General features: G+C 41.8%; 1 long non-coding RNA gene across 2 annotated transcripts in view; it reads left to right on the top strand.

Annotated features, from left to right (window-relative positions):
• Window positions 1-21,814, top strand: part of LOC138565846 (uncharacterized) — a 122,145-nt gene extending 100,331 nt beyond the window's left edge. The window contains exons 4-7 of one of the 2 annotated variants that reach the window (XR_011301655.1): window positions 4,210-4,271; window positions 20,623-20,771; window positions 21,117-21,236; window positions 21,420-21,814. This is a non-coding gene — a long non-coding RNA (uncharacterized lncRNA). The remainder of the gene's footprint in view (window positions 1-4,209; window positions 4,272-20,622; window positions 20,772-21,116; window positions 21,237-21,419) is intronic. The other variant, XR_011301656.1, reaches the window with a different exon arrangement.
• Window positions 21,815-22,129: the final 315 nt, after the last annotated feature.

The following is a 22,129-nucleotide window of genomic DNA, read 5'->3' as shown; positions in this document are numbered from 1 at the left end:
AACGTGTCGCGTAACAAACTGTTTCATGGATTCTTGTATTCAGCCATATCTCCAATTCATCTAATACCCCTTGCACCTCACTCCCTGAGCTACCAATGAGCACAAAACCAGACCGTTGTACAGGAAATATGTTTAGGTATATTTCGATTCAATGTTATGAAACTCGCACTGAAATGTCAAACACCACTTTAACCGTGGCACAACACAATAAACTTCTCTCAACACAAATAAATCAAAAAAGTTTGTTGAAAAGAACACAAACCACAATTCTTTACTTTCTACAAATAATACTTCAAGAAATAATTAGCGCTGGTCAGTGAACACATTGATAGATGTAATGCTGTGCAATTTTGATTTTCTGCACACTTAAAAGGAAGCTTATTTTGACAACTTTTGGCAAATGCATATGGCAATTATTATTTCATCCCCACTTCCACCTTAAAAAATACACAGGGTGATTTACCATTTTGTTTTCCAGACCCCCACTACTATGGTCTGGGTTGGGGAAACCTGGCAGAAAATTGGAATGATCTGGGAATTTTGGATTTTTGACCCCCCCTCCACTTAAAGGTCAGTGTTAGGGGAAAGTTGGACAAAACGATTGGACTGATTTAAGAACAAAGACACCCCTCTTCCTTAAAGAACTCTGGGTCAACAGGACCAAAAGGATTACCCAATTAAATTATAGGCTATAGCTTTTGAGCGCACAATGGGAAGTGATCTTTGCTCATTTTGAATTTTAACACAAATTACCCCGTAGTGTTCCACCAAATGGGGGATTAATTAAATTCATCTTTTTTGTTAAATAGGATGAGGATCAACACAGTTTTGTCCTCCCCCGTCCACTATAAAGGTGAAGGATTTAAGGCAAGCAGATTCCCACACCTTTTGGTTTCCCAGAGCTCAGTTCTACTTACATAGAAAGCCTCTGTTTAAAGTTCAGGAAAGCCAGCTGCGAATCAGGACACTCTGGAAAGATAGAGTAGGGGTCTGGTCACTCCACTCTCAAGGATGGCCTTCCGTTCTCCACCATAGGACCCAATCAGCCTTTAGGCTTTCCTAGAAATAGACAGCTCCATCCAGATGAACTCTCAGCAATCTCCTCTGGTGTTTCCTTGCAGCTGTCAGATGGTAAATTTCAGCAGCCGTCTCAATGGTACATTTCCACAGCTCTCTCACTTCCTCCTAGTGCAGTTCCCCTTAAATAGCAGCGATGACCCATCAAGTTTACAATCTTGGGGAAGTACCCTGAAAGAGTTCACATAACTAGGATTAGACAGTTACCCTTCTCTCTACTCCCAAATCTAGCCTCTCTCTTAGGATTGGTTTAGGGGTCTGGAGCAACATATGGCAATTCCCATTTGCAATCCTCATTTCTTCTTATGTCAAATTTCGTCAAAGGTCCAGTTATGTGGCAACACTTCATAATTTTTCTTACAACTGACATAATATATATTTTCTAATTCAGCCAATCATGGGGAAGTAAATAAGACGAACGTCAGGTCCACACCATTTTGCACGGCCTTGTGGCACTTTTTCGCCAAATGCATAACTGTTAGAAAAATGGAATGTATTCCCCATTTTCCTAATTTTACCCTCCACCTGTTGACCAACTCCCAAATTTGGAACATTTTCAGATCAGCCAGAAACCCATTTTAGATGGTGTCACAAGTTAGCGGGCGGGATAAACACTCTTGAGGCCGTTTGGTTAATTCAACAGATTTCTTTTATTCAGTCCACTTTTAACATGAAGGGCAATAAAGAAAGGGGGGAAAAAAGAGTCTCTTCAAAATAATGACTCTGCGTAGAATTTCGTGGTCGGTGGCGAGTTTTCCTAGTAAAGGGTTTTCTTAGCTCTTATTATCTCCACGATCCCCACAGTCTCGGCCCTCATATGGGTTCTTTGTTCGTTTCCCAGTATTTTTCTGTGAGGGTCTTTTCCTTACAGGATTTCAGGGAATTCCTAATAGGGTCTCTCCCCATACGCTGAACGGCTCACCGTCATTCCGCTGCACTTTCGTTCGTACCAGTTCTTCGGCCACTCGAGTAACTCTCTTCCGGATTACCCTTTTCCCCTCGATCAGCTGCTGCAACGCCGTGGGCTGCCTTTACGGCTCCTCGGTCTGGCACTCTCCGGATCAGCCGCGCATCAGCTGTTTGCTTACGCGTAGCGTTGCATCTTCTCGGGAACTCCCCGGCCAGCCGCTCGTCATCGGGATTTCTTCCCCGAACTCCTCCCATACAACGGAGGGGGCCGCGGCGAGCTGCCCTCTCGCTCCCTCTCCTTACAACAGGACACGACCCGTGTCTTTTCAACTTGTGGATTTCGGCTAACGGGCCTCCTCCTCATCAAAATGGGCACAACAGGTGCCGGATCAACTCTTTTAACAGGATTTACTTAGGGCTCTTAGTACGCCCATTCATAAGACGGTTCCTCTTCCTCTCGATTCGGTCCCTGTTCAAAAACAAACAACACAACGCCAGAATTAGAGAAAAGCCCCTTACTTCTTTCCCCTCCACCGATTGGCTCCGAATCACCGTCAATCAACTCACTCCCTCCCTGGTGACATCACCCTATTGTCCTCTGCTTGCTGTGATGCCGGGCCACTCCAGAGTTCCCAATGGTCAAATCCTTCACTTCATTACAGATGGCCATTACAGTTCCCTGAGTCGCAAGTGGAGGAATTTTATATCCCCAAAATCGCCTTGTAATTACCTAAGAAATGCAACATAAATAAAGAAAATCTGACTTACGGTTGCTTGGAAAAAGGTTTACATGATAATAGTCCTTTTAAATTTATAGTAAGTCTTCATGTGGGACAAATGGCAATTCTCCTGCCAGCAGGCCATTTTTTCTCACTGGGCATGCCTGTAACTAGAGATTTTTTTTAATCAGTCTTTGTGTTGTAAGCTTGCTTTTTGAAGTTGGAGATTCAGCCTCTCTTAACTGAAGTCCCCCGTCTGTCTACATTCTGGTCATGCTCCAGCCAAGGCCAGTTGTCTTTGCACAGAGCCTAGCCTTCAGAGACAACACCTTTCTGGAATGCCACTTTTTATGGCAATTGTAAACACTAGGATGCCATCCTGCCAGTGGGGGAGTTCTTTGTGACATGTGTCCCAAAGCCAGCAAAAGGGTTTGCCTCTGGCCTACAGAAACCTTTCCATGAAAAACAAGCTGGGCTTTTTTATTTTCAAATGTCTTCTGATATTTTGCATGCAAACCATAATATACATTACTTTTGTCAACACACACCATGTCTTTTCCCCTGGCACTTTTCTGTTAGCAGTGGTACGCATTTCAAATACAAACACACATACAAAGCTGTTTTTTAGTCAGTGTTTAAAAATCCTGTTTTTCATGTGAAAGAGACCTTTGCTTTTCTTCTTGCTTTGTGACTGAAAATGCTGCTTTTCCTATGGTAATGACTGGTACGCCTTTTCCACATGACCCTCCAGTTTTAACTTGAAAAATACACATGCAAAGACGTTTTTGGGTCAGTGTTCAAAAATCCTGCTTTTCATGTGAAAGGGACCTTCAGTTTGGAGCTTTTGAATGTCTCTTTGGGGGAAGAGCATGGCAAAGTGGGGTTTCATTAGACATCCCATTTATTTTTCTTCTTGTATTCCTCTTTCTGTTGCAGCCCACACAGCTCAATATCCTTCATTTGGGAGAGTGCACTTCAGTCTCCCCTTTGGTCTCTTGGTTGGTTGAGGGGGTGTGGGACAGCTCTCCCTTTCCTTCCTTCTTTCCAGGGTCCCTGGGGTTTGCACCAGACTCCCCTTTCTCCTCCAAGCTGGACGTTAAGGAGGTTATTTATCTAACAAATAGACAAAAAGAGCTTTAGTACTTTGTACACCACCATACTTCCCTGGAGGATTCACATAGGATTGACAACAACAACAGCATACAAGTATTAAAAAGAAATGTGCACCATTTCACCAAAAACATTTTATTTAGTTTCTTTCTTTTTACCATGAGCACCAAGTAAATTACTCCAAGTTATATGTATATAAATGATTTTTCACCCTTCCTCTTCATTCTTCAGATGGTTCCTCTGCTTGACCTTTGGCTCCTCAATTAGTCGTAAAGCGAATCTGGCATGACAGCTGTTCAATTGAATGATGTGGACCCATTTTTCTTCTGTGTGTTCTCCTTTTCGGATGCAGATCTTTTAGGATACAGATGATATTTTATTTACAATTTCAAAGGTACCCCGCCAAGATGGAAGGAATTTCGGCTCCTTAGTCTGATCACCTGGACAATTGTAAAGGTAAATCTTATCACCTACTTCATACTCTTTCTTCTTGTTCTTTAATGGCTCTTCATTCACTCAGCCACTTTTCTAAATTGAGCTGAGAATGCGCAAATGTATGCTGGATGTGTTACCTTAAATTCTCAATGTACTTGTGAGTATTGGGTGCATTTATCAATCTCTGTTCTTGAATTCTATAGAGCAGATGCTGCTGTAACACAGTTTTATTTGCAGTCATGAGCTCAAACGGAGACATCTTCACTGCAGACCTAATAGCCATCAGGAAAAGCAGCAATCGGATGTCCCAACTGGGTCCACAGTATGCCACAAACTTCTTTAAGACAGATACTCACAATTTCTTTGCTGTATCTCTCTACCCCCGATTGATGCCAGGTGGTAAGCAATGTGGAGTTTTCTTTTTACCCCTAGATCTACCACATCTATGCTATCACCTCACTGGTAAATGGTTTCCTCTGTCTGACTCAATCCTTTGTGGCAGGTCAAAATGAGAGAAGATGTGGTTGATCATTAGTGTCTCTGCCTTACAATTTGGGGCTGGTAGATATTCTACCCACTTTGTGAGCATGCATGTCACCGTCAGCATGTACTTGTTTATTCTAGAGGAGTCATTCCCCTTTTTTGTAGGGGAGCTCTGTGTGTGAGTAACTAGGTTGAAATTGAGCACACACAAGACACTCCTTTAGGTAAGTGTCAAGGTCCTGGCCCATGTTTGGACAGTAGGCAACCTCACACAAGATTTTGAATGGTGTGTGAAACCCTCTATGACCAGCAGTGGCTGTGTCATGGGCGTGGTTCAATATCAGGCTTCGGAATGAGGTAAGTGCCACCCAATGGTAACAGCCAGATATGGCTCTACTTACAAACAAACCGTCTTGGATCCAGAACATCTTGGAAAACTTCATAAACACCCAGAAATACTCTTTACTGGTATAATCCGACACGGTTAGAGGAAAGCTTGTGGGGTCTTCAATGTGTCAATAAGATTTTCCAATGATCGGGTCCGCTTTCTGTTCAGTGATCAAATCTGCATATGGGGTATCTTTACTCCACTGGACAGTCAAGAGTTCTCCATTCACAGGAGTTTGTGACCTGGTGACAGTGGAAACTTGTATTTCACCAAGCAGGGATTCTGTTTCTATGAAATCCCCTTGCAGAGCTCTGTTTTTAGACAGCTGGCCAGCCAGATCATTCCCAGTCTTATCTGCCCCCTTTATTTTGGAATGACCCCTTATTTTCTTCCAATAGATGGTCATCAAATTGCAGGTCACCAGATTGTCAATTGAATGGATCAGTCTGGCATGCTTTGAGGGTTTATTTTTAATACAAAGCATGCCTCAATTATTCTAATTAATCAGTCTGCACGAACCCATTCCTGGCATAATCAGAGTCAGTGATTATGACCAGTTCATTGAGTTGGTGCTGTACTGCAGGGAGGGTGACTTGATAAACCGTCATCAACTCTGCAACCTGACTACGTTGAGGTCCTATTTATAACCAGCAGAGGCTTCTGGGGTATAATTCACCCAGGCATTATGAATGACAGCCCCCAGTTCTTTTTACCCGTTGTTATCAACATGGTTGGATCACCCATCAACATAAACTGTCGCTATCCCCTGAAACGTGTCTTCTTCAGAGCCCTTGTGTGGGAAAGTTAAGTACGTCTCCATGTTGTTGTTGGTTATTAGAATTTCATCCTGGAGACAGTTTTCTTGAGCACAATCATGCAAGTCTGCCAACCCATGCGCTAAGGGACTCTTCTTGTTTTGGCCATATCTTACCTGCACAGGAAAGCCTGCGTGGAAAGAATCCAGGAAGTAATTCTGGAATTACTAATGTTCCCTGCACAGATTCTGTCACTTTGTAGCTATTGCAAGGGTTAGTGAGAAGTCTCAACAATGATGTGCTCCACCTGTATAAATGGGTGGTCATTTTTCAATGCCCACACCATTGCCAGGAGTGCCTTCTCACAGTCATTGAATTTTTCCTCCACAGAGGACAAAGGGCCTCATCACGAGTGGGGCAGTAAACGGGCTGTAATACTGCCCAACTATAATAGCGTTGATTCACACCGGTCTGGCGGTATTACCACCAGAATACGGTTTGGACATTAACAGTAAATCCGCATTTCCCATTGGGTCTGAATCTGCGGCACTAATACTGCATGCTAATACAGCCAGTGGTAATACAGGGAGTTAAATGGGATTTTCACCTCCAGAAAAAAGCTGGAGGTAAACAGCCAATTTAGCGCCAAAATCGTGAAAGGGCAATCCCTTAAATGCGGCGGTAATACTTTTATTTACTGCCACATTTAAGGGCTACAGCCCAACTCGTGAAGAGGCCCAAAGTCTTGCTCGCATATGAGATGCCTTTGTTGACCATGTCATGCTTTTGGTACAATACCACTGTCAGACAATTATTTGAGAACCCTGTCTCCAAGAAGAAATCCTTGTTCTTTATGGGGTAAGCCAAACAAGGAGCCTGGGAAAGGGTTATTTTCAGTTGTTTAACTGCCTCAGATTGTTCGCTACCCCACTCCCACTTGACTTCAGCCTATATTAAATGGGCCAAGGGTCAAGTGACCTCTGCATAGTCTTCAATTAACTTCTGACTAAAATTAGTGAGTCCAAGAAGGCTTCCTAATTCTCATAGAGTGGTATGGTCTTTTAATTTCAATAAGACTTCCAACTTCTTCGCCTGGGGATTCAGAACATCAGGGGTGATCTGGTGCTCTAACAAGTTCACTCAGGTCTTAAACCACTGTGCCTTCTGAAAGGACAGTTTTGCTCTGGCTTTCTGCAACTGGGTTAGATTATAGCAGATTTATGCTATATGTTCCTCCACAGTTGAGGTCTTGATCAAAACATCATCCACATAGGCCAGGTCTCACCTTTTGACCAAATCGAGCATGGATTTATGAAAGAAGATATTAAACTCCTTGCTGGAGTTTGTGCATCCAAAGGGGGTTCATGCCCACATGTACTGCTGCCACTCGAAGGTAAAGGCAAGCTTGTACTGGTCTTCCCTACTCATGGGTACTGTCCAGTAACTGTTCGTCAGGTCAATGGCAGTGTACACCTTAGATCTGGGCCATCGATGTAGGGCAGGGGCCAGCTTGACATGTGGACCCGATTCTTCAACTTCCTCACGCCTGCACATAGTCTCCATTGGCTGTATGGTTTGAGTATCCCAGTACCGGGATGTTGAAGGTACTGTGGATTAGACGAATCATCCCAGAGAATTCTAAATTCTTAATAATCTCTTTGTGTGACTCCATGGACGCGAGAGGTAACCTGTATTGTTTCACACATATTGGAACCATCTCAGGGTCTATGGGAATGGTGATTGAATGAATGGATGTGCCCCCACAGTCGTATGAGTACATTGAAAAGATATCTTGGTATTCCAAGAAGACCTATTTCAGTTTTTGTCTTTGCTCCTTGGTCTCACAGGCACCATCAAGAGGGATCCTTTCCTCGAATATCTGCTTGAAGCCTGGGAAGACCTTGAGCTTGGCAATTTCAGCCGTATCCTCCAGTTGGGTGGAGAGATCTCTTTTGATGGTCTTGACCTGGACAGGGGATTAAAGGTGATGGTCCTTGACTTTGAACACTACCTCCTCCCTCTCATATCACAAGTCATCTCTTCCACCCTGAAGGGGCAGGAAGAGTACACCAAGAAATTCCCCCATGCCTAGTAAAAATCTGATGTCGAAACAGTCGTTGGGAATGGTCCCATGATTTCATTACCTAAATCAATAGAAAGATGTTGGGTATTAACTGCCATTCCAATAAATGTTTCTACGCCCAAAGTGATACTTCGAGGGTCGCTGTTTTCCACCAATATTCGAATGGTGTCATATTCTAGGTGTACTAGTTTATTTTTAAATTTGTTAATTGGGAATTTAGACAAGGATACATTTTAATTGTTATAGCTGTTCACAATAACCACACATGTTCAATTATTTCCCTGCTGACTTGCATAGCAGTTTAAAAATCAACAAAATCTGTTAAACAAAACAACAAACAAACAAACATTTCATACAAAGCAAGGCTCGTCTACTAGTCAAGCGTGGGATGGCCCACATGATTTCGAGAGCTTTGTTAAGATGTGAAGACTTTAAGGTATCATACAGGAGGGATACTGCGAAGCAGTGTGCACCGGGGCCGGATGCCCGAAGGACCCATGGTTTTGCACAGCTTACACTTTTAACTAAGTCTGGTCCTTCATGGTGGTTTGTCAGCTGACGGGTGAAACATAGCGTCAACCGGTGATTTCCAGGCTTCCAAGGTGCCATCTTAAGTTAGTAGTGATTTAGCCCAGGCCCTTGTCTCTGCCTTGCACCAGGTTTCAAGGTCGTGGAGTCAGAGTTCATATTGGGGGCCCTTCGGCGACTTCCATGACATGGCAATCTGTCATTTCACGAGTATGCATGCCAGGCCCATGATTCTGGTGACATGTTTATATTTACTCTGTCTAGAAAATGCACCCAGCAGACACTCCAGTGGGCTCCAAGAGTATCTGACAACCCCTGCCATACTGCATGCTCGTTCAATTTGGGTCTTTACAACACTTCCAAAAACATATGTATGAGATCTGCATTGTCTTGGTAGCATCGAGGCTGTGCCTCTTTATAAAACTTAGCTACTCTACTGAGGGTCATGTATGTGCGATGGAGAACATTAATTTGGAGTAGCCTGAACCTAGTGTTTCGGGACACCAGTCTGGGGAAGCTGAGCGCCCGTGCCGTTCCCACTCTGTGTCAGTGATGGCGGACCCATGTCCGCCTCCCATCTTGTTTTCTGGCTGGGGTCTCTAACACTGACTCCTACTAGCAAGCAACTATGTAGCCTGGTTACGGGTCTCAAGCTATCTTCCAACATGTACATGAGAGCCAGAAGCCCCATTTGTTCCGGTTCTGCTGGCCACCCGTCCCATTTGTGTCTCGCGACTCCCTTTACTCTCATGTATTGCAGATATTGTCCCTTGGGCAGGCCCGACTGTTGTTATAAGTTATTCATATCTCTAAATTGGCCATTGTTGTACATGTCTCCCCATGTGTGGAGCGCCCACTCCTTCCAGAGCCTTGCAACCCCAAGGTCTCGCCTGGTTGTGCACACATTGGCGATGAACGGTACATTGGGTGAGTATAGGTTCCGTATTTTGAGTATTTCCATCGCCCTGCACCAGATTTGCCTGTCCAGACTTACCAACATTGGGGATGAGTTTGCAGAGCTCTGTGGGAACCACAAGATTTCATTAAGCTTAGCTGGGGCCACCAGCTGTTGGAGCAACCGTGATCCTGACGTAGGGGGCTCAGCAAGCCATTTCGAAAAAAAACTTAGTTGGGTGGCTAAGTAGTAAATTTAAAAAAAAATTGGAAGTTGTACCACTGCGTTCTTCCAGGTCAATTGCAGCATGTTGAGAGCCAACCTGCGGCGACCTGAGCCCCATATAAAGTCCCTGATCTCTAAATCAAGAAGGTGAAAGAAAGCTACCCCTATGTAGTGGGGGGCATTTGTGAAGTATTCTAGTTATATTAGAGGTGTAGGATTTAAATACAAATCTTTGTTGGAGATGGGAATTTAGATTAATATAGGTGTCCTGATGTTTGAGGTTCTGTCCTCGCTTAATTTTGAGAGAGAGAGTAAATTGTCGCACCTGCCCTGGGGTGATAACCTCTTCTCGCACTTTAACTTCAACAGCATAATGCATCAATTGAGTTGACCAAAATACTTTGTCAGTGTTTTTATATCCCATGGGGTTAGCCCCCCAATCGGGACCAGGCTTTATTATTAATTAGGTCCAAATTGATTGTGAACTGAATGAGAATATCCCTGTCCAAATAAAAGGCCCAACAATTATGTTTGGAATTTGGGGTTTCCAGACCTACTTCCCATTTCTCAATCAATTTAAATGTAGGAACAGTCTGATCTTTTGGGCTTTTCATGAATATTCTTCGCTGATAAAGCTCCTTTCATTATTCAGCCTTCTCTGGGGAGCACCGGTTCCCACCTCATTTAACTGGATGGGGAAAAACAACTGCTTGCCCTTTTTCTGAATGTCTGTGAGATTATTTGCAGTTCTTCCTTGTCTCGTTTTCCGGGACTTAATGTTTCTAATGATTTTGGACTTGTGTAAAGTTTTAGGGTGTCCCTTCCAGTGTGGATTGCCACTTAAAACTGGGAGGAAGGTGGATTTTCAAGAATGGAGAAGGGTTCCCATCACCAGTTTGTTCTCCTACAGAGATGACAGTGATGGCTGGAACTTGGTTATTCTTGAAATGGAACTATGCATTCTCAGAATGTTGATTAATTAAATGACAGGTACCATTCCTGCTCACATAATTGGTACTCATTTTTAATTTTATAGGCTGGTTAGCCTGGGTTCAGATGACCTTGTTTACACAGTCGATCAGAGGTGACAACCTCCTCAGGAGATAGTTCCCCAGTAAACAAGGTATGCCCTCTGGAGTCAAGACTATCACCAGATGTTTAACTCAATGTTGCCCAATTTCTATTTCCAGATCTGCAGTCCCTTCAATGGCAATATCACTTCTGTTGAAATATTGGAGTAGTGTGGGAAGTGGTGTGAAGGGAATTTGGTGGCCCTGCCCCCGTCCTGAGTTTAGTTGGTTAAAGGCCTTTTTGGACAGGATGGTGGCTTGGGATCCAATATCCACCAGAGCTAATAATTCACACTGACCTAGGCACCTTAACCAGTGCATAAAATCATCCTTCTTCCTCCTCCAAGGTGCAAAGAAAGTTATTTAACAGCCCAGTGATAATGTTCTTAATACTGAATTCCAACACTGTGTGATCTTGGGAGTTCAGGAATCTGGAAGAAAAACTGTGCAACTGGTAATGGGAGTTGAGCAGGAATCCTCCTTTTCTCTGGCTCCTTGGCTGTACACCTTTACCTGGTGACAGTCCTCATAACCCGTTTGTAGAAAGGACGCCCCTTCTGTTTCAATTCTGTCTGGCCCACAGGTTTGGGGTTTTATAGTTTATGCTTCTAAATCGGTCTCCATACTTACCTTGTCCCACTCAGGGTCTTTTGGGACCCTGGGAGGGATCCCCTGTTTTTGATTCCCCCCTGAGGCATCAGCCCTGGGTGTTGGAGAATTCTGGGAAGTATGGTTAGGTTGAGGGTTGAACTGAGTCCTCACCATACACCCCAGATCATTGATCAGTTGCTGGTCCTGTCGCTCCAGTTGCAAGACCTTGTCTGGGTGGTCTTAGGTCATATCTCTGCTGCTCGCAAAAAGGATAACTGTCCCTTCTCCCGGAGTAGCTCGGGTACAGGAATTTTCCCCCATCATTTTCCATCCTGCATCTACCTTCTCCCAGGTCTAGGGATCTATTGTCCTGGAACCGGGGAGAGAGAGGAGGCTTGTTTTGGGAGTTCTGGTTCAGGGATATTTGGGGAAAGAAGTTCAGATTGGGAGATGGAGTGATATTTCTCTCCAAAGGGACATTTAGAGTGAAGTATCATGGGGCAGTACTTACCTGATTGGCCCCCACCCCTTGGGCTGGGGGAGTGTATATATACCCTAGGATTGGTTTGGTACCCCTGTACCTAGGGCTTATATAGGTGCCAAGGTCAGAGGGATCATTGTTCTGGGCCCACTGCCTGAACATCATTCGATTGGGCCAGGTTGGGGGGGTCCCTTCTGCCTTCCATTTAGCTTTTTGGCAGAAGGGTTACTTTTAGGGACCCCCATCGCCAGATCCACTGGAGAGGTCATTTATACTGCTGCCACCTTCGCAGAAGCAGGGGTGTTAGATGGTTTGGTGGTTTTTGGTAGTATTTCTACTCTCGGCAGGCTTTTGGACCTCCTACATCATGGTGGCCTGTTCAATCACCCAATGCAGAGTCCTATGCTTGTGAAAATCATGCACCAACTGAGTCATTATATATTTGCGGAGAACATAGAAATATGTATTTATGAACCCTCTACTATTGGTGTTGTTACCCACTGGAAAGTCTGATCAAATGGTATACAATTCACATTATTCCTGATCTGTAATGAATCCATTATCTGCTCATAAAGTTCCAGGTGCTCCCATACCGAATACTTGCCATTCATGTGATATGGGGTCAGGAAACTCTTCATGGCCATGATTTATCTTATTGGGTCTTTCACAAATCCCTTGTTCCGTTTCTCTGTCTTTATCTTCTTCTGCCCCAGAGTCCATTCACATTCTGACTCAGAACTGCTAGTGGTACTCCCACCCCTGTCTTCTATGCGCTCCCTATCTCTATGAGACTGGGAATATCTCCCGGAACCACAGGGTCTGGACTACTCTCGCCTGGACCAAATTCAACTCTCAAGTTCACTCTCCCTGGAGTTTTTTTTAGGTACAGGATAGAACCCAGCTTCCTCATCCCTACTACCAGGGAGTCTGGGGATTCCCCAATTCCCCTGAATATAAATCGGTTTTTAAAATGCCCTTCCTAGGCTAAGGCTCTGGCTTTTCTTCTTCAGCGAAGCGGGCAAGGTGATCTTTTTGTAGTCACACCTCCAACCAATCTAACTCCCTGATTTTCTCATCATAAGAGTTTTCAAGGTTTTAAGTACTTACAGTATTATTCCTTCCTCCCCAGTACACACTGGTCCAGCCACTTTCCCTTCTGTGTGGTAGAGATGAATACTCATCAATTTTAGATAGGGACTGGCCTTCCTGATCAGTTGGGCTGGGCCTGGCCTGGGTAAGTCTAACTGCCTCATGTCACCCTGTTCTAGATACCTTGGAGCACTCCCCTCTCGGTGCTTTCAATGTATCTGAAAGCGTATAAGAACTGCTTTGATTTTTGGAGGAGCAGGTCCGGGTTGGATTTATTTGTGGAAACCTGTACTGTCAATGTATGTTGTTCGCTATACTTTGCTGCTATTAAAGGCATTTACCAATTTTACCTCATTCCTTATTCGGATCGCATGAATGGATCTTTCTTCGACACTGGTGAAAGCTCATAACTTTTAGAAGGAAAAATGTTGGTGCTTGAAGTATAGATGATGTCCCTCTCCCCGATAGTCAGTGAAGAATATATGTGTTGTTCTTGATACTGAGCTCTCACCGTTGCCCATATCAGTAAAGTTTTCATATCCACCTTCTCTGATCACTCGTGCAACACTTTTGATTTCAGCCTGCCCATGGTGTGCTCAGGTGACTTTGGTAATGGTCCGATCAAATCTATACTGTACCAATGACCTACAGTTCAGCTTCCCAAAATATGCCATCAATAAGCTGTATCAATTATAATAAGTGTCAGGTCACCAAGATGGTCTCCATAACCAAATTCTGGCAGGTGTAGGCTTAATTTAATTGTTGGCCCATGAAGAAAAGAATTGACATTGACAGTACTACACTTAGCCTAAAACTGCTGTATAAACCTACCCCACATTACAACTATCCAACCAGAGGCTGTAGATTCACAGTGCAGGCTGTAAAACTATGGGATCACCCCCACTTCCATATTATGATGAAACATGACCTTATAAAGTTTTGATGATCTATGTAACATTAGTTCATTTTAATAGGAGTTACCCGACATAACATTAACAACTTGAAATGGTTGTTGTAAAAGTGGCAGCATGTGTGTGTAGGAAGTGACAACAATAATGGGAAAAACATTTTGGCAAGGAGGAGCATAGATTTGCAAAGTCAATAGGTTTTGGCAGTCCCATATCAGGTTATGTTACGTTACTGGGTTCTTTACCACACTCCACTGCCATTTTCATATCTCTTGGTGCTATAGGCTCTCAGAAAGTGTTATGTGTTTAGTTAGTAGGGAAAGAAGAGAAGAGCAACGATTGCTTTGCTCTTTTGTTCATGTTGGAAAATTATAAGTAACTAGGCTCTGTGCGTGATTGTGTTTCCGGATGATCACTTGAGGTATCTGTAGTTTTGTAGGCCCATATAGTGAGAATTTAGGGGATGGGACTGTGTTATACAAGCTGCATGCTTGTGATAGGAAAGAAGCTTTTATTTGTAGAGTGAGCACACAATCTTGATTTAAAGGTTGCACAAGCATGACAGTATACATTTGAGGTAGGAAAGGAGGCATTAGGAATCCACTTAAGGCAGATTACTCCTACCTCCTACCTATTACACTTGAAGGGATATACTATATTCAATAATTCCTTTTTTTATTTAAACTACTGTTTTCACAGTTCAAAAAGTCTATCAATCAATGCAAATCTGTGAAACATGTTGTATTCCATGTCACAATCCAGGTATATATTTTCCATGTGAATACTCAAGACTGAAGACATGTTACTGCATTCAGTGGTTAATATGTCCCTTCAATCATACGTTCTGGGAAATTTTAAAATGTATATATACACAAACTTTCCCTTACAGGCACAGTCCCCATTCAGTGGCATAGCTTGTAAAGAATTCCCCTGAAGGAGTTTCAATTCCTATTGAGGGTTTAGCTAATTCTTGGGATATATATCTAAATGCATGGGGGTTATTATACCAGCTTTTCATTTGTCTTCTAAAGTCCCAAGACTGATAGGGACTTTAACAGCTCCAGGCCACTGTATCAAGTAAGCTCTGCTCCCAGTCTGCTTTTAAAATCCCCCTCAGGCGATCTGCTACTGTCTTGGGAAATGTACTGACATTGGCTCCCTTCTGAAAAAGCGTCCTTAAGGAGGATTTCCTTCAGGTACATCCATGTGGAACCCCAATTTGTACTTTTCCTGTCGGTCAAGCTTTCTTCCTCTACAGTTTCTCAAGAACTCTCTCTATTTCATGTGTGATTGCTCTTAAATACTTGATAAACTCCACTCATGCAGCTTTGTTTGAACAACCTTTTCTAATTGGATGGGGCCCATGAAATGTTCTCCTCAACATCGACACTCCCAATTATCCTCCCATTTGTTGTGATTGGTCCAATGTATTTTGCCATATGACGAGGAGAGGGGTTTTTCTCCTCTCTTCCAGAGTTATTATGATTTCTGTTATGGACTTCTATTATTAATGAGGCTTATGTATTTGGTATCACTAGAAAATCTTGATTTCAAGGACATCCTTTTTGTTCCAATAACTGGTAATATGAGAAAGTAATTGAAATATGTAAATGTATTAATAATGTGCACATTTAATATATCATCATTATAATTGTGTGGCATGATGCGCTCTTGCTGTTTTCAAATCTGGTTTTGGTTTTTAAATCAAGCAAAGCATTTGAAATCTATTGCTCATAACATTATTTTTATTTCTGTGCCCTGCCAACTGAATCCATTTATTTCATTTTTAAATAGCTGTGCATTGCATATTTTATGGGATGTCATCATTAACACAAATCTGATCAAATGCCTCTGAGACCTCTGGCTATGAAGCAGATACAAATTAGGTACTTGCTGATCATTGTGCCTAAGTCAAAGAGTTCATGGTTGTATGGAGATCTGGTCTTTTGTTGCATTGTTTTACTAAATGAGCAAGCTCATTACTTTGTTTTATCAGCACCCCTCTTAAACTGTGAAGCTCCATGAAAATGGTAATTTTGGTATATATTAGCTTTCATTTCTTTTATTTTTAAGATGGCACATATGCTCTAAATGCTCACAGTTGTTTCTATTCAGTTCAGGTAATGGATTAGTTACTGATTAATGGTGTGTCTGTTCTTCCACAAAGCTGAACCCTCCACCTTTTGTCTTGAGAGCTGATCTCTGAGTAGGCAAAGGGCAGATTCACAAGATGTCAGCTGCATTTTCCATTTACAGTGACATGCAATTAGAACCAATGGTCCTGTTGTACTTTTTACATAACAGAATTGATGATGTATTTCTTATCAACACAGCTACTGAAATGTGCATAATACACAGTATATATTAGCTTGTCATTTATGTTGCAGAATATTAAAATATATTTTATGGGTCAATTAAGTAACATGGCTGCAAAAATCAACCATGTAAATTGAACATTTGCTGTGAAAAATGTAGTTTTGTGGCATTAACATTATGTGGATTAAAAGCCACAAACAATACCCCTTATTTCATGGAATGCCACATCCATGTATTAAAGGAACTTGACATATCAGTGTGCATGTATCACAACCTTGCAGCAGATGCATTTCCAATGTCTGGATTTCCCCTAGACGCCACCTGCAGGCATGGCAAATTAGTTGACGTCTCTGTGGTAGTGCTGCAGTCAGGAGTTGAGTTTCAAGATGCAGTACGGGTGAGCATACATGGCTTTAGGTGTTGTCGGCGTTGATGTTTTCATAAGATTATCAGTGGTTGTGCTGCCCTCGGGTGTCCAATCTTGCATTTTATTGTCACAAAGCCCACATATTTGGTTGCAATCCTGGAGTAGGCATTATTGGCATCAATCCGAATGTGTATTTCATAGTTCCAGTACCTTTCTCTGGGTGCTGGTTAAATCTATGTAGATGAAATGTAGGGTTGATAGGACGTCAGTGTTGTCTGGTTAGGTAATCCTGGATCATGTGAATTTCCTTTGAAGATTTGTTCCAGTGTTTGGTTGGTATGCTAGAGGAAGTATAGCCTCCATGCATCTTTCTGATATATTGCATAATTCTTAGAAATATATTGCTGCTTGATTCATTTTATGGCCGTTGTAGGGCATGGTGGATGATGCTAAGTGCATTGAAGTGGATTGGACGGTTCATAATGCTTGTATGATGTGGTCTCTCCATTTGATTCTTAGTAACATGCTAGCAGATGTGCTGGGAATTCTTGGAAGTTTCTCTAGAAGATGTTCTGGGTTGTAAAAGGTCTAGGCTGTTGATGTAATGTATTCTTGATAGTACCATTTATATGACTGGGAAGGTCCTGTGAGGAATGCACTATCCATCTGTTTAAGCATTTGTGATAGAAACACTTATTGACCAACACATTGATTGGTCTCTCCTGGAGTAGTTCTCTATCCAGCAAGACTTCTAAGTTTTTGACTCCTTGGAATGTCTCTTGAAAAGTGCTGATCTCTTCAGGCAATGGGACTGTTTCCAGGTTGATGATTTTGCAAGTCAAATCATGATTTATGTTGTATTTGTGCTGAGTTTCAGGTTGTTTCTGTTAATCCAAGAGCTCATTGAGTGAGTCATTATGTGAGATTGGCGTGTCAGCCATTGTTGCTTGTTTTAAAAAAAAGAAAAAATTGTGTTTCATCAGCATAGTTATAGAATCCAGAGCTGTGTATCTTCATGATACTTATAAGTGGGGCCATATGTGTTTTGAAAAGCAGGGGTGCTTCCCTTGATCTTCATGGTATGCCAGAGGTGATATTTTGTGTTTTGTGTGCTGTATCTGTTGGGGTTAGTCTGGTGGTTTCTATTCTATCAATATGGAACAACGTCTTTCATTGCAATACTGTGTTGCTCAGCTCTGCTTCCTTGAGTCTTTTGATTAATAATGGGTGCCTCACTGTGTCAAACGATGCGGCAATGTGTGGGGTATGAGTGCTGAGGTGAAGTTGGTACCTGCATTAGATTTTAGGCCATTCCATATTGATAGGACCACCAATGTTTTCCACTCATGGGTCTTACATCTACTGTACTTGGGCATGGTTTAGGATGTTATCATGCTGCAAGATATGAATGTATTTTTAGCTCTTTTATTTTTGAGGGGCTTGTTTTGTTGGATAAGGGATGATAATTTGTCGGGTTTTCTAATTTCAGGTTTTGTTTTTAAGTATTGATTGGATATAGGCAGTCTTAAAATGTCATGGTACATTTTCTAACACCAAGGATGAGTTGAAAAGTCCCATCTCATGTTTGGAATGGGTTTACTTGCTTTGGATGTCCCGGTAGATTGTTGGAGGGCAAGTGTCTGTTGGTAATACTGCGTTGATGCTTGCCTTAACCCCTTTTGCAAATTCCATCTCAAGGCACTGTTGCGCAAGCCTGGTCATCCTGGATTCTTTCCATTAAACAGACAGCAGAGACAAACAATTGCAACCAAAGCACACCCACAGAATGTTCAACTTTCACCAAATCACGTCAGAAACATACGCAGGATGTGAATAATGATATGCTTATTTATAAATATTTGACATCTGCAACTGTCCATAACAATAGTTGTTACTGCACTGGGTGGCGGACCCAAAAAAGGAGCTAAAAAAATGCTTGTTTTACATTTCCCTTTTTCCACTCTTACCCATGTATATGTTGCATATTGAAAGGATTAGCACACTTAGGATAACAAATGCAGATGTAACTGGACTTTCTTTGTGAATTCCAACCAATTACTGATGTCATTTGCACCATATGTTTGTTAGTTGCAAAGTGTATGTTGTTCTTTGGGAATACATGTGCCATTGTCATTTATGACCACACTTGAGAGTAATATACATTTGCATGTGAAGTGCATCACTTACGTCTGATAGCTGAATCAGTCCCACAGATCTATTACTGTTACATAATATAACAGATACAGATATTGTTACTAAAATAATGAATAGGATTACTAAGTACACATTGGATTTCATTGTTGCACACATCCCATCTTTGCCAGTGTAACAAACATCAATACATGTATATAATTATAGTGCAGCGGTCGCCACACTATAGTTAAGGTATGTACCTCGTTCCATAGAAAACCAGAAAATGTTATTGCAAATAAATAGCTTTTGTGGCTTGCATGATGGAATTGGTTCATATTTTACAAACAAGATTTGTCCCAGCCACCCCAGACTGGACTTTTGGATTGATTCATTAAAAAATGAAAACGTTATTAAGAAATCAAAAAAACACTATTTTCAGCCTAATCCCAATTATTTTCACATAGAGAAAAAGTCAAAATGACTGTGCAGTGCAGGGCCAAAACCACTGGATAGAATTGGAACAACTTAGGATCAACTTGGGCACGAAGCGTTGACTCAATATCCAGGAGGGGTCTGGGGCTATACCATCCAGAAGTTTTAAATATATACTTGATGGGGAAGGGGGTGCTGCCTTCTCCCAACATTATAGCTATATCTTTTTTTCCCAAAATTCTAATGCTAATAACTTTTGACTTACCTGATGGATTTGGATTACATTTTCAAAAGCAAATGTTTTTCAAGCAGGCCTCCCCCCTCCAACAGGATATTTTTGGAACAATATGTTAAAAAATGAAAAAGTTATTAACAGAACAAAACACCACCATTTTCAGGCCATTCATTTTCCAATAGAGAAAAAGTGCAGTTTTACAACAGTCGTAGCGTGAAAATTGCTGGGTAGATTGGGACCAAAAAAGAAACAACTAGGGCACAAAGTGTTGACTTCATTTCCTTGACTGGTTTGGGGTAAATCCATCTACTAGTTCCTAAAATATTCAAGAGAACGGGGTGCCTCCTGCTCCTTAAAAACTTTATGTCGGTCTTTGTGCTTTGCAGCAGAGAGGCTGACAGAGGCTAATAGCTTTTGACTTTCTGGATGGATTTGGATGAAATCTTTTACAAAAAAGGTTTGTCAAGGGCTCCCCCAAACTGGACATTTTGGGAACAGTTCATTTCAAAATTAAAGTTATTAAGGAAACAAAGATGCAGTTTTCAGCCTGCTCCCATTAATTTTCCAATAAAGAAAAAGGGCACATTTTGAACAGCGCGAAAACCACAGGGCAGACCAAACTTTGGAATTAACTCTTCCATGACCTGACAGGGTCTAATATTGTTCTTAACATCAGAAAGAGACTCAAACCTATTCTGTTTGTGTCATCGCCCCTGTCATCGAAAACTGATTGTTTTGGACGCTTAGATGGCCCAGCCGTAGGCGCTATATAAAAACCAATAGGAATAGCAATCACATCAGGGTAGAGGTTGGGCGTGGGAAAGAAGACACTGTGTGAAGTTGAGGATTTGGGGTTGGGTTGGGGAGCCAGTTACAGGTAAACCTTTTTTTCAGTTTATCAGGGGAAGACCACATGAATCTCACAAGATTACAGCGGCAATGCCACAAGACATGCTCAGAAAGACATTTGCATCACACGTAGCAATGAGTGATAGGGGGTAATGTGAAGTATCCTGCTTCCTGCAGGATATGCCCTGGGCCAGTAACAACAAGGAGCAGGAACCAGGCTGACCCAGGTAAGTAAAAGAGGAACACACTTTAGTTTCTTAGTTACAGGTTCAGGTACAGCTTCGCCGGACCTGTACGAAAATATTAAGGTATGCCCGACTCTCTAAAAGCTTTGCCAAGCTTGCTAGACTGCCGCCTCGCGTACTAAGTTACACGCGGCTGATTACAATGGCAATAATGTTATCGCCGTGTGTTTTCAAATGTATGGGAAATTTTTCCCAGTCGGTTGTGCAAATACTCAGGCGGTTTTTGTGGGAGACATAGTGGTTTCAGATGATGGAGAGGCATTTGACCAAATCGCCCCCCTTTTGTCATGTCTCCATAGGTTATCGGGGAAACGCACTGAGTGACTTGACACGCCTGTGTTTCGAGGGCTGTTCCCAACCTGCTGAGCTGTGGAGTATTCTGAAGTGCTGCCCGCGCACCGAACGGAACAAACTCTGTTACGGGTCCGCCACATTTAGCGGAAATAAAGTAAGCTATTGTGGGACTATGATTGTGTATCTAGTCTTCTTGTTTTCGAATACGCCCGAAATGGGGCAAACAAATGTAAGATAAAAAGAAAAAAAAGAAAAAAAAGGAAAAAGTAAAAAGTTCAAGAAAATAGTTTAATAAGTTGATGAAAGTATTAAACAATTTAGTAACATAGAAGATTAATTAACCTGTGTATATAATGTAGAGAAAGTATGTGACATATACTAACGGGTGTTATTCTGAATAAGTATTACACCAGGAGCATGTTGAGAGTGCTGTGTTCTGAACTAATATAAATCAAATGAACATGTACTAAAAGAATATTGGGTTCCTTATGTTAAATAGGTTTCCCATACAGCCAAGAAATAAGATAAACCAGAATTGATCCGTGACATCTGGGAAGCAGGAACTAAGACCTGCTATGACTAGGTTTCTCCTAGTATAAAGCTCAAGTTCAACCAGGATGTAAGTAAAGGCGAGTGTGATCGATAGATCTAAATTGATTGTGAACAACTTAAGTAATTGTAAGAGATTATGAGAATACGATGCATTAAATAGATTAAAGAATAACGAAAATGTGTGTGTTTGGAAGGGAACCATTGTTTTACTGTGTGATTAATGTATAAATGTATTCATGTTTGTTTTTAGATTATCCTGTTACGGGGATTTGAAATAGAGATGTCCACCAACTAACAAGAAATTGTCTGTCCTGAAGAAGGCCTTAAAAAGTATTGGTTGCAGAGACACTAGGGATAGTGTTTTATCTCCTAAAATGGCCGAAACATGTCGACACTTGACAATAGACTAGCTAAAGAATGTAGTCTGGTATCTGTAAACTACTGAATTGTTCAGAGTGTTTTTTTTTACTAAGACAACAAAACCCCATATGAAACATTGTGTTTTTTAAGAAGCGAGCGAGAAGATATGTTGATGTACCACGATTAATGTGTGTTCCATTGATTTGTTTCTCTCTCTCTCTCTTTTTTAACTTTTCTAAAGTGGTCTTAACACTTAATAAATTGATATAGACGTATTGAAAAATTGCTATGTTTAGTGTGTATTAATTGAGTTGAATGGTCCCATTCCTTTTGCACAAAATACGAGATGTTTTGCATAAATCTGGCTTACTAAATTTGAAGGTAAAAGCCATGTTCACAATAAATCTGGAGATCATTTTGCCAGTACTGGTTGGACATAGAGTGGGGTAGCCAGTTTTTCTCAATTGTGTATTTTTCTGATATTGTGTCTCCCGTTCCGAGATACTGGCCCCCCGAAAACAAAAATTTGAGGGAGATTACCTCTGTAGAGATAACTAATCCCTACACAAGGACTGAGAAATAAAGTCATGAATCTCTGTC

This window comes from Ambystoma mexicanum, chromosome 2p, assembly GCF_040938575.1.
Source record: "Ambystoma mexicanum isolate Mex_15411 chromosome 2p, UKY_AmexF1_1, whole genome shotgun sequence".
Lineage (NCBI taxonomy): Eukaryota > Metazoa > Chordata > Amphibia > Caudata > Ambystomatidae > Ambystoma > Ambystoma mexicanum.
This window is presented reverse-complemented; position numbering and strand designations above follow the sequence as displayed.